This window comes from Panthera tigris, chromosome B3, assembly GCF_018350195.1.
Source record: "Panthera tigris isolate Pti1 chromosome B3, P.tigris_Pti1_mat1.1, whole genome shotgun sequence".
NCBI classification, from domain to species: Eukaryota; Metazoa; Chordata; class Mammalia; order Carnivora; family Felidae; genus Panthera; species Panthera tigris.
In genome coordinates, this window is record NC_056665.1 from 121,022,847 (window position 1) to 121,032,890 (window position 10,044).

Here is a 10,044-nt window from a genome sequence, read left to right on the forward strand (position 1 = left end):
TTCGGTGTAATCGGCGGTGAAGATTTGCTTTTGTCAGGGGGCAAGAACCTAGGCAGAAGGGTAGATGAACTTAATCTGTTCAAACTTGGGTCCCGGCCGGGCTTCCCAGTGGCAGGCCCGGTTCTCAAGGCTCACAACCACCTCCTGCCCCCTTCCTTCTCCCGGCTCAGGCTGGCGCTGTGGCTCCCGGGCTGCTTCCCTCCCATTTTCGCAGATAGGGAAGCAGAAGCACTGAAATGCCGGGTGACATCAGCAGCTCGTGGTAGGACAGAGCGAGGCCTCTGCTGCCAGCTTCCTGGAGGCCCTCCCTGGACAGCTCAGCAATGGCCCAAAGCCGAGCGGAGCTCTGGACTCAGATCTCAGCTTTGCCGCTCGCTGGCCTCGGGAGCTCGGGCCAAACACTTGACCCCCAGCTGCAGCTGGCTTCCCTGTAAGCGGGAGCGCACGGCCCCTTCCTGGGGTCACTGTGAACACAACCTCAATAAGGCTCATGAGGGGCCTGGCGCCAGGCCTGGCTGCAAGGGAAGCCCTTGGTCAACTGATACCAGCCCTTTCCATGGTGGTAACTCTGCCCCCGACCCAAGCGTCGTCCCCCACATCGCCCAGTGTCAATTCCAGGCCTGGTTTTCAGACCCAGGGTGTTATCAAACTAGAAGGGGATCTGGACATGTCCTTGCAAGAGCTTCCCAGGCCCGGCTGCAGCTCTGGTCACCAACACAGTGAGTTGTGTTTCCGTCCCTTGCCTTGCCTCAGTAGTGAGGCCAGCTGCCACGGATGCCGATCAAATGTCAACTGTCTCTGGAGGCCCGGTACGAGCTCCTTCCATTGTTGAAAGAATGCTAAGCACCTTGATTCGTGTCCTGATCTCTCAAATCTGCAAGAGCTGCGGGACACAAATCTTCACTCCTCACCTCCTTTAATAAGAGGAGGGCGCCTCTGGACAGGCCTCCACGTCCTCAAGGCTTTTGAGGGTCTGAAAACAAAGCACGGTCCTCTGCTCACCCCAGACGACAACTCTGCCAGCTGTTCTTGCCTGACCAGAAGATCCTTGGCCTTCTACGGCCCCGGCCTGGTCCTCTGACCTCCACCACCTCCACCCACCTGCTTAGAAACCTCAACTAGCTCCCTGACTCAGTTTCCCCTAAGCTGATCTTCCCCCTAAACGTGCACATCTCCTGATTTGGCCTCTGCTCCTGCCTGAGGCCTGATCCCTGGTCCCAGACCTCCAGCCATGAGCTCTGCACATCAGACACACCCCCCCCTGCACACACACACACACACACACACACATGCTGACCACTCCCACCTCTCACCAGATCTTCCTGACCTTCACCCCTAGTCACTAATCCAGGACCCAAGGCCTCTGCAAAGTGCCCCCTAATCCTTATCAGGAACTTCTGGAAAATTCAGGGCATCTTGGGTGCATTCACAGACCAGGCCAGTTCATCACCAGGTGGCACCTGGGGGTTAACTGTGTGAGCACTGGTGACACTTGCCCCATCCCTATTTCTTTTTTTTTTTTTTTTTAACGTTTATTTATTTTTGAGACAGAGAGAGACAGAGCATGAACAGGGGAGGGTCAGAGAGAGGGAGACACAGAATCCGAAACAGGCTCCAGGCTCCGAACTGTCAGCACAGAGCCCAACGCGGGGCTCGAACTCACAGACCGCGAGATCGTGACCCGAGCCAAAGTCGGCCACCCAACCGACTGAGCCATCCAGGCACCCCATCCCCATCCCTATTCTTAAGGACACTGCCCTACCTGGAGTTACAATCATGCTCCTGTCCATGTACCCAATTCCAGGGAGAGAATGTCTCTGTTCTTGCCGTGTCTCACTCTGGAAAAGCCCCCAAAGCCGGGCTGCTTGCGCTCCCACTGACACAAACCATTTTTAGTAAGAATTCTTCCCGCTGTAATCTTCCACATACCCTTCCATTTCCGCCTCTAGTTTCTACATGGCTCAAGTGTGACAGGAATCCTCGTATTACCCCTACCCCCGGATGCCTCTAGGTCCTAGCACTTGGGACATGACCCTCTCCCTGGAGATGAATCATAACTCACAGACCCCTCCGCTGCCCTGCAAACAGATTTCTAGAAGGCCTTCCTGCACAGACAGGTCTTCAGCAGAAGCTGGGACCCTGCTACATACCCGTCAGCTCAGCCTGGCTCCAAGGCTGTGCCCTCTCCTCACCAAACTCCGCCACCTGCCCGAGACTCACTCCTCTCCGTCCGTGCCCCCCCTACAAGAGATCCTGTCCTTGATCCTTCCGCATCTGAGACATTTCATAATCGTCCCCTGTCTCAACACAACCCGTGCGGAAGCCTGCCTGACAGATCCCACTTTACCCTCCTCTGGCCATGTTTTTGTCTCTCCCACGTCTTGTTTCCTGGATAGCATCCCTTCCGGCGCAGGGTGAAAAGCGAGCGCAGAGCACTGGATGTAAGGCTGGCAGACCTCTCTTTCTTTCCACGAATTCAATGGGAGGCCTGCCGAGGGGCGTCTTTCGTGTCCATCCATTCCCCACACCTTCCCGTCTCGGGGGAAAATGCTGCTGCCGCCAAGCCCACGCGTGGTATGTTTACTCCCCAAGATGACGGACGTAAAGGTATTTCGGAAAGGAAAAGTACTGCTCTCTTCTTAACCATGGTAATGGCATTTCCCTGTCGCCCCTGACCAGAAACGACCCAGTGAATGTCATGATTACACATGTCCTGTGCAAAACTCCATGGTGAGTGGCACCTCAAGAAACACAGAGATGTCCAAGATAAAGTCCCTGTTGGGGGCGCCTGGGTGGCTCAGCCCGTTAAGCATCTGACTTCGGCTCAGGTCTCGATCTCACGGTTCATGAGTTCAAGCCTCACGTCAGGCTCTACACTGACAGCGTGGAGCCTTCTTTGGATCCTCTGTCCTCCTCTCTCTCTGTTCCTCCCTGGCTTGCTCTCTCTCTCATAACATAAGTAAACAAACAAATAAATAAAAATAAACATTAAGAGAAAAAAGTCCCCATCCTTAAAGTGTCTCTTAGTATGTTCTAGGACACAGACTCTTACGAAAACTACGAAGTGGCCCCAGAAAAATGCAGCCTCCCTCAATGCTGCAATTTCGGGGGCTCTGCTGACCCTCTGTAGACCATCCTTGGACCTCCCACGGGTACATGCCCACAGGATTAGGAATCCATCCTCCGGGCAGCTTACAATCATCCATGGAAGAACACCAGATGGGAATTTCGAAGGAATGTGGGCATGAGGCCAGCCCTGTGAGAAGCAGAGCACTGTGGGGTGGTAGTGGAGGATGGCACGACTGTCCATGGACAGGACTAGGAGGAGCCGGAACGGGCTGGCCGAGCTAGACTCAGCACTGGGGCGGGGAGGCCACAGTTCGAATGCAGTGCTGCTGAGCATTTGGGGTCCACCCTGAGCTGAGAGGAAAGCAGGAGATAACAGGCCCAGAAGACTCTGCAGGGCTAGAGAATTCCAGGTTGTAGCTGCAAAACAAGACATCTCTGGGGGCACCTGGGTGGCTCAGTCAGTTAAGTTTCTGACTCTTGATTTCGGCTCAGGTCATGATCTCACGGTCCGGTCCGTGAGTTAGAGCCCCGAGGCAGGCTCCGTGTTAACAGCATGAAGCCCTGCTTGGGATTCTCTCTCTCCCTCCTCGCCCCCTCTCTCTGCCCCTGCCCCCTCTTAAAAAAAAAAAGAAAAGAAAAGAAAAGAAAATCTCTATCTAGATGTCCTAGTGGAGAAGCTTGGAAAGCTTATTAGAGTGCAACTAGCTTTCTCCCAAGTTCTCAAACTTCAGTGTGCATCAGAATCAGAGGGGCAGGAAGCCTATGAAAAGTGGAATAAGAAGAGGAATAAGCCCTTCCCCTTCGGTCCGAGGGCCCGGAGATCTGCATTTTACAGCACCCAAGTGGTGCAGCTAATCCACAGACCAACCGTATTCCCTTGGAGAGGGCGGAAAAGCTCCCACATCCACAAGGATTCATCTGTCACGGCTCTCTTTCCCTCGGGGTGCAAATCACAGATCAGCAACCTCAACATGGCCCACACATGATTTGCCACCCCTTCCCATGGGAAAGCCCCTTGCCTCCTGGCCCGTGGGACTTGGGGCTTTGATGAAAAAGTGGGGGCAGGACCACCTGGCTGAGCCCTGCTCTTGGGGACTGGGGGCGCTAGGAGTGACATTGCCGCCAGCGCCCCAGGACGGCCAGCTCAGCAGGGTGGGGGGAGGGGCTGCCACCTCCCCTCCAACCCCTTCCCCTCCAGCTGCCACACATCAAGCCCTTCCCCTCTGGTCCCACCCTCACCTCAGCCTGCGCTTTGGGAGCACACAGTCTGTGTCCTCACTGGGGCCTCTGGAGCTGGGACCGGCAGGGCTGAGCCTAGGACGGGGATTGGAGGAGCAGGGGGGTGACAATGAGGAAGGGGAGCTGCTCAGAGCGAAGCGGCCCTGCCTGGCTGTGCCTGGGGAAGCCCGCCAGGCAGACAGAGGATCTGAGGCCCATGCTGCTGTGAACTGCGCAGGGTGGAAGGGGGAAGGGTCACAGAAAGGGGCTCAGACACCGCCAGACCAGGGATCACCTCGATTTAAAGCCTGAAGACATGGAAGGCAGCAGGTCCTGTCACTTTTGGAGATGAGGCTTGGTGGCAAGGAAACTGGGGATTTGCCACTCTCCCTCGCCCCCCCCCCCGCCACCCTCCCTCCTCCCCCTCTACACCCCCTCCCCAGACACTTGCTTGGGAGAGAGAGGGAAGAATCACAGGGTTCTATCAAAGCCTTTAGAACTCATCTGGTCCAGTGCCTTCGTTTTACAGGTAAAGAAATTGAGGCCAAGAGAGGAGAAAGACTGTGTGTCCAAGGTCACACGGCTTACTGGAGACAGAGCTTGAACCCAGAACCCCTAACTTCCCTCAAAATGGCCTTTCCTCAACCCTGAGACAATAGGTCCCACGAGGGGGGATATTCAAATATTTTAATGACCCCAGCAGCACAGCCTCAGCACTCAGAATGGGCACTGTCCTTGGCAGTGGTCAGGGTCCTGGAGGCCCCAGAGATGTCCCTGTAGTTGTGGGATCTGGGAGATGTCCCAGAGTTCCCAGGGAGAATGACTGGGACAGTGGTGGGGGGTTTGGTGGGGAGGCTTGGGCAGCTATGTACCAACTGGAATGTAAGTATTTCTGTCTCAGCAATGCTGTACCCATTAAATGCCAGCCAGGGAGCCAAGGGTAAGAGAACCCCTCTCCCCCTTTAGAACAGGTCTCTTGGGAGGGGACTTCCTTCCCTCAGTGAACTGAGCCCCTGGCTTGCCAGGAACAATCGGTACCCCATTTGCATGGGGTGGGGGAGGGAATGAGAGAAAATCAAATGACGGGGACCAAACTTCAGCTTCTGGACACCTGGCCCAGGTCACCCAACAATGGACGATGCAAACCCCAGTTTTCTTTTCCCTGTGGCCAGCAGCTTTGTGTGCTAAACCTGGAAACGGCTGATAAAGTGGGTGTTTTCAGCTCTTGGCAGCCGCAACATTGCCATTTGGCTGCTGAGGGGGTACGGAGCGAGACCGTTGAGGGCTCCTCTGCGTCCTCGACACCGCAGGGTACCCAGAGCCTGGGGTGACCCAGCTCAGCATCGGGAGCCCCTTCAAACTCTGTGATTCAGCAGGGTACATACACCTCGGGAGGGGTGAGTCTACAGTCCTACAGAAAATGAGGGCACAGACGGAGTGGACAGAGAACTCTCACCCCTAGAGAGCGAGCTGAGGGAAGAGGAAGGGCACAGGCTTTGGCATCAGACCAACAGCGCGTAAATCCTGACTCAGCCCCTCTCTGGTTCCTGCGAACTTGACTCATTGAGTTGTCTGTAATGGGAGCAATCATACTGACCTCACAGGTCACGGTGAGGAGAAAACGCTGTGCATAGTCCTCAAGTGACATGGTGGGTTCACACATGGCATTTGTCAATCGTGCTTCATGATTTTTATATTCTACGCAACATCCGTCGTTTGTACGTGTGGAGCTGACGTGGAGTCTAACGAGGTTCTTTTTTTTTTTTTTTAATTTTTTTTTAATGTTTTTATTTAGTTTTTAGACAGAGAGAGACAGAGCATGAGCAGGGGAGGGGCAGAGAGAGAGGGAGACACAGAATCCAAAGCAGGCTCCAGGCTCTGAGCCGTCAGCACAGAGCCTGACGCGTGGCTCAAACTCACAAACAGAGAGATCGTGACCTGAGCCAAAGTCGGACGCTTAACCGACTGAGCCACCCAGGTGCCCCGTGAGGTGCGTGTTATTGAGGGATGTATTACTGCAGCTCCCCCACGGACTTGTCACTCTCTCCTTCCCCGGTGACCAGAAAGGATCCCCTGCACCTTGCAGAAAAGAATCACAGGAGACATCTTAGCTTCTCACCTTGTAAGAAGGTCCCTTTGCTTTCGTAGCAACATGGGGACACCAGGGGGGTTGTCCCCCTGCTCTTTATCCAAACATAAGTGGGGCCTCCAGCGTCTGCCCTGCTGAGGGTTCAGTGCAGCCAGGAAGAGGTGAGAAGGGCCAGGCATAGCGCCCAGATGTTCGTTGTATCGTCTTACTGCCCACACCCAACCCAGATGTTCATTGTCTCACTGCAGCTGCTTTCTTTCCCTCTGACCTGAAGACCTTCTCTCTCCGGGGGGGGGGGGGTTGCTGGGAAAAGGGGCAAAGGAAGGGGTCTTGCCTGATCACATCCCCCAATCATTTTATTTTTAACCTTTTACAAAATGCAAAAGCCCCAAGTTTATTCATCATCTTGCAGCTGGCTGGCTGAGGAATGTCCTGGGGTAAAATCACCCTAAAGCTGGCGCTTGCCCGGCACCTTATAGCCCCGCGAGAGGGCTGAGTGTAAAACCTCCTGTGGAAGCCAGGCGGAGAGGTCGGTACCTGCCAGTGTCCCCTGAGCCCAGAGTCAAAGTGTGCACTGCGGCGGGGGAGCTGGGGGCTGCCCGCTTCCTCTCCCAAGGAGATGGAGAAGGTGATGGTCACTCTCAGCTCTGTCCCTGCTCAGCTTTCTATAGCCTGCGCTGGCCCAGCTCCTTTCAGACCAACACCTAGATCCCACTCTGGGTTCTTCTTCCTCCCCACTCATTGGAGGCCTGCACGCCCTGGTGCAGAATGGGGGCTCAGCGTCAGACAGACTTGGCCTTACCTGCCTCTCCCAGCCACCACCTGTGTGACCTTGGCAGGTTGCTTAAAAGTTGAGCCACAGTTTGCTTGTCTGTAAAATGGAAGCAGCACTCACCCTCCCAGGGTTGTGAGACAGACAAGATAGTGCACGTAAGGTGTTGAGCCCAGTGCCTGGCTCAGAGTCAGACAAGGGTAGTTATTTTTATTCTTATTATCATTGCCCCATCACGGCAGGAAAACAGGTTAATAAGCTACCCCCTAACAGAGTCATTAAAGGAGGCCTGCTGGGCAGCTGTCCAGATACTAAACCAGGAGGAGGCTCACATTCTGGGTGCTAAAACATCACGGGTCCTAACAAGACTGAGCAGGCTGCCTTCTCCAAGCACCTCTTCAGGAAGGAGAGACCTCAGGAGACCACAGGACCCACGGGGACAAGCTGCCTAGGGCCAGGGAGAGACTTTCACCAAGGAATATGCTCCATCCCGAGCCACCTTCCAAAGAGGATAGTCTGGTCACCGGCAGGGCATTCACTGAGGAAGAGGGGTCGACAACCTGGGGGCAGGACCAAAGCGCCAAGGAGAGTCCAGGAGAAACTGAAGCCTCTGCCAGCCTCCTTATCCTACCCCTGCGCCCCAGGCGGGACTCAGCCTCTCCTCCGAACAAATGTTGAACAAGTACTTAAATAACACAATGTGTAGGCATCCTGAAGAATGAACATGCCAGGACACCACTCATCCCAGCTTGGCCTGCCTGATTCTCCAGGGGCTTCTCCCAGCAGGAGCATCAGACACCAGGATGTGGGCGAAGCCTGGAAGGGGCGGTGGCGTGGGGGCGGTTGGGAAGGAGCGCTCTCAAAGCCCCACTCTTTGGCCATCTTCTCTGAAGCTTTCGCCACCTCGCTCGCTGAGGCTCTCTCTCTCTGGAGCAGGGCTGCTCGAAGCGTGGTCTGGCACGGCGTGCACACTGCTTGCTCAGATCCAGGATGAGAGAAGTCCGAGAACTGTCCCCAAGCATTTAGATATTTTAGAAAAGCAATTCGACAGAACGGTTTTATGACAGTTGAATCTAATAAAAAAAATTGGGGGGGGGAGGGCGCCTGCTGGCTCAGTCGGTAGAGCATGTGACTCTCACTCTCAGGGTTGTGAGTTCAAGCCCCACGTTGGGCATGGAGCCTACTTCAAAAAAAATTGGCTTGTATTTTATGTCCCTTGTTCATTTCATTTTCTTCCAGCAATTCTTTTGTGTTATGTTTTACAAAAGAAACGGCTCGTCATTGATTACACATTAGGAAAACAATTGGCCCGTGACCACAGAAAGTTGGAGAAGCTCTGCTCCAGATGTTTTTTCCTTCTTCGTCTTAGAAACCCTCACGTCAACGCAGTATGTTAAAATGTGCCACTTAGGGAGCGGGTGCCCAAATGGGGCAAAACGTCCCAGTCCCAGGACCCAGCAACATACCTGACCCCGGTCACCTCCCCTCCCCACCTTATCTGCCCAGCTCAGAATTTCCCCCTGGCCAAGCGCTCCTTGGGGTCCGTTCACAGCCTCTGTCCTCCCCTGGAGCCCACAGGACTTGCTGTCTCCACCGCTCATTTGGCGATTTCGCTAATTAAAAAAAGTTTTTGAGTACAAAGCTTTATGCTATGGAATGAAACATGGGCCCCCTCCAGCTGGCCTCCGTGTGTTGCCTCTTGTGGCTACTTTTCAGCCTCTGTTGCCCACGCATGGCTGCCTGTGTGTGGAATCTTGCACTCCCAGCTCCCGGGCTCCAGGGGTGCCAAGCCTACCTCCCACCCTTAGCCCTTGGCCTTGCTGGGCACCTGGCGCTGCAGGAGGCAGGTGCACAGATATATGGATAGACTCACAGGGGAACTGCCGGGAGGGCTGGCCACGTGGGGAAAGGGAGGAGCCGAGAAACTCCTTTCTCTTTCTTCCGTGTTTATTTGCAAGCACCAGGGCATTTTCCTTTTTGCTTTGAAGCATGCTGATTTTTTTTTTTTTTAAGTTATACATGCAGAGGGTAAAAAATTCAAAACCTGTGGAGAGGAGACAATAGAAAGGTTATGGGCAGCCCGCCAGCCCCAGGACCCCATTCCAGAGACCACCGCTCGCACCCCGCCTTTTCCAGGGTGTCCCGTGCATCTGCGGGCACTTTAGTGTAGACCTACCGCGTTGTTTTCGCGCCCATGAGAAGGCACCGCACAGCCCTCCTGCACTTAACAATTGGCCCATGACCACAGAGAGCTGGAGAAGCTCTGCCCCAGATGTTTTTCCATCTCGGTCTTAGAAACCCTCACATCAGCTTAGCACGTTAAAATGTGCCACTTAGGGAGTTGTTCTGTTTTAACAACAGATCCTGCAGCCAGCTACCCATTCTGGTGTGCTTTCCTCAGTCTTTTCTCACAGACCTAGAGCTAGAAGGTTCCTCAGAAGCCTGCTCTTCCAGGGATGCCCACGTGGGGCCTCGGGAGCAGAGCAGTTGTGTTGGAGTCACCTGACCCAGGTCTGGGCCCGCACCCCTGACCAGGGGTGAGTGGAGGGTACTTGGGAATCGGGGTGTCTTTAAGACTTCTCAGCCTGGGAATTTCGGGGGAACCTCATGCCCTCACGCCAGATTTAGGACTGGCAGATTGCCTACAAGTGAGGAAAGCGAGGCTCAGAGAAGGCAAAGGACTGCCCAGGTTACACAAGAAGTTGGTGGCAGGGAGACTCCCAGCCTGGGGTGTTGTATTCGCCCCTGCGTCAGCCCTGAGGGGGTGAGCCCTGGGTGAGTTCCCAAGGACTGCCTATCCCATGACTGCAAACCGTGTGGCTCAAGACAACAGGAATTTATTCTTTCGCAGCTCAAGAAGCCAAAAGTCCAAAACCAAGATGCTGGCAGGGCCATA

General features: G+C 54.6%; 1 non-coding gene across 1 annotated transcript; it reads left to right on the forward strand.

Annotated features, from left to right (window-relative positions):
* Positions 1 to 8,248: 8,248 nt before the first annotated feature.
* Positions 8,249 to 8,322, forward strand: TRNAE-CUC. The gene has a single exon. It is a non-coding gene; the product is annotated as a tRNA-Glu (tRNA).
* The last annotated feature ends 1,722 nt before the right edge of the window (positions 8,323 to 10,044 follow it).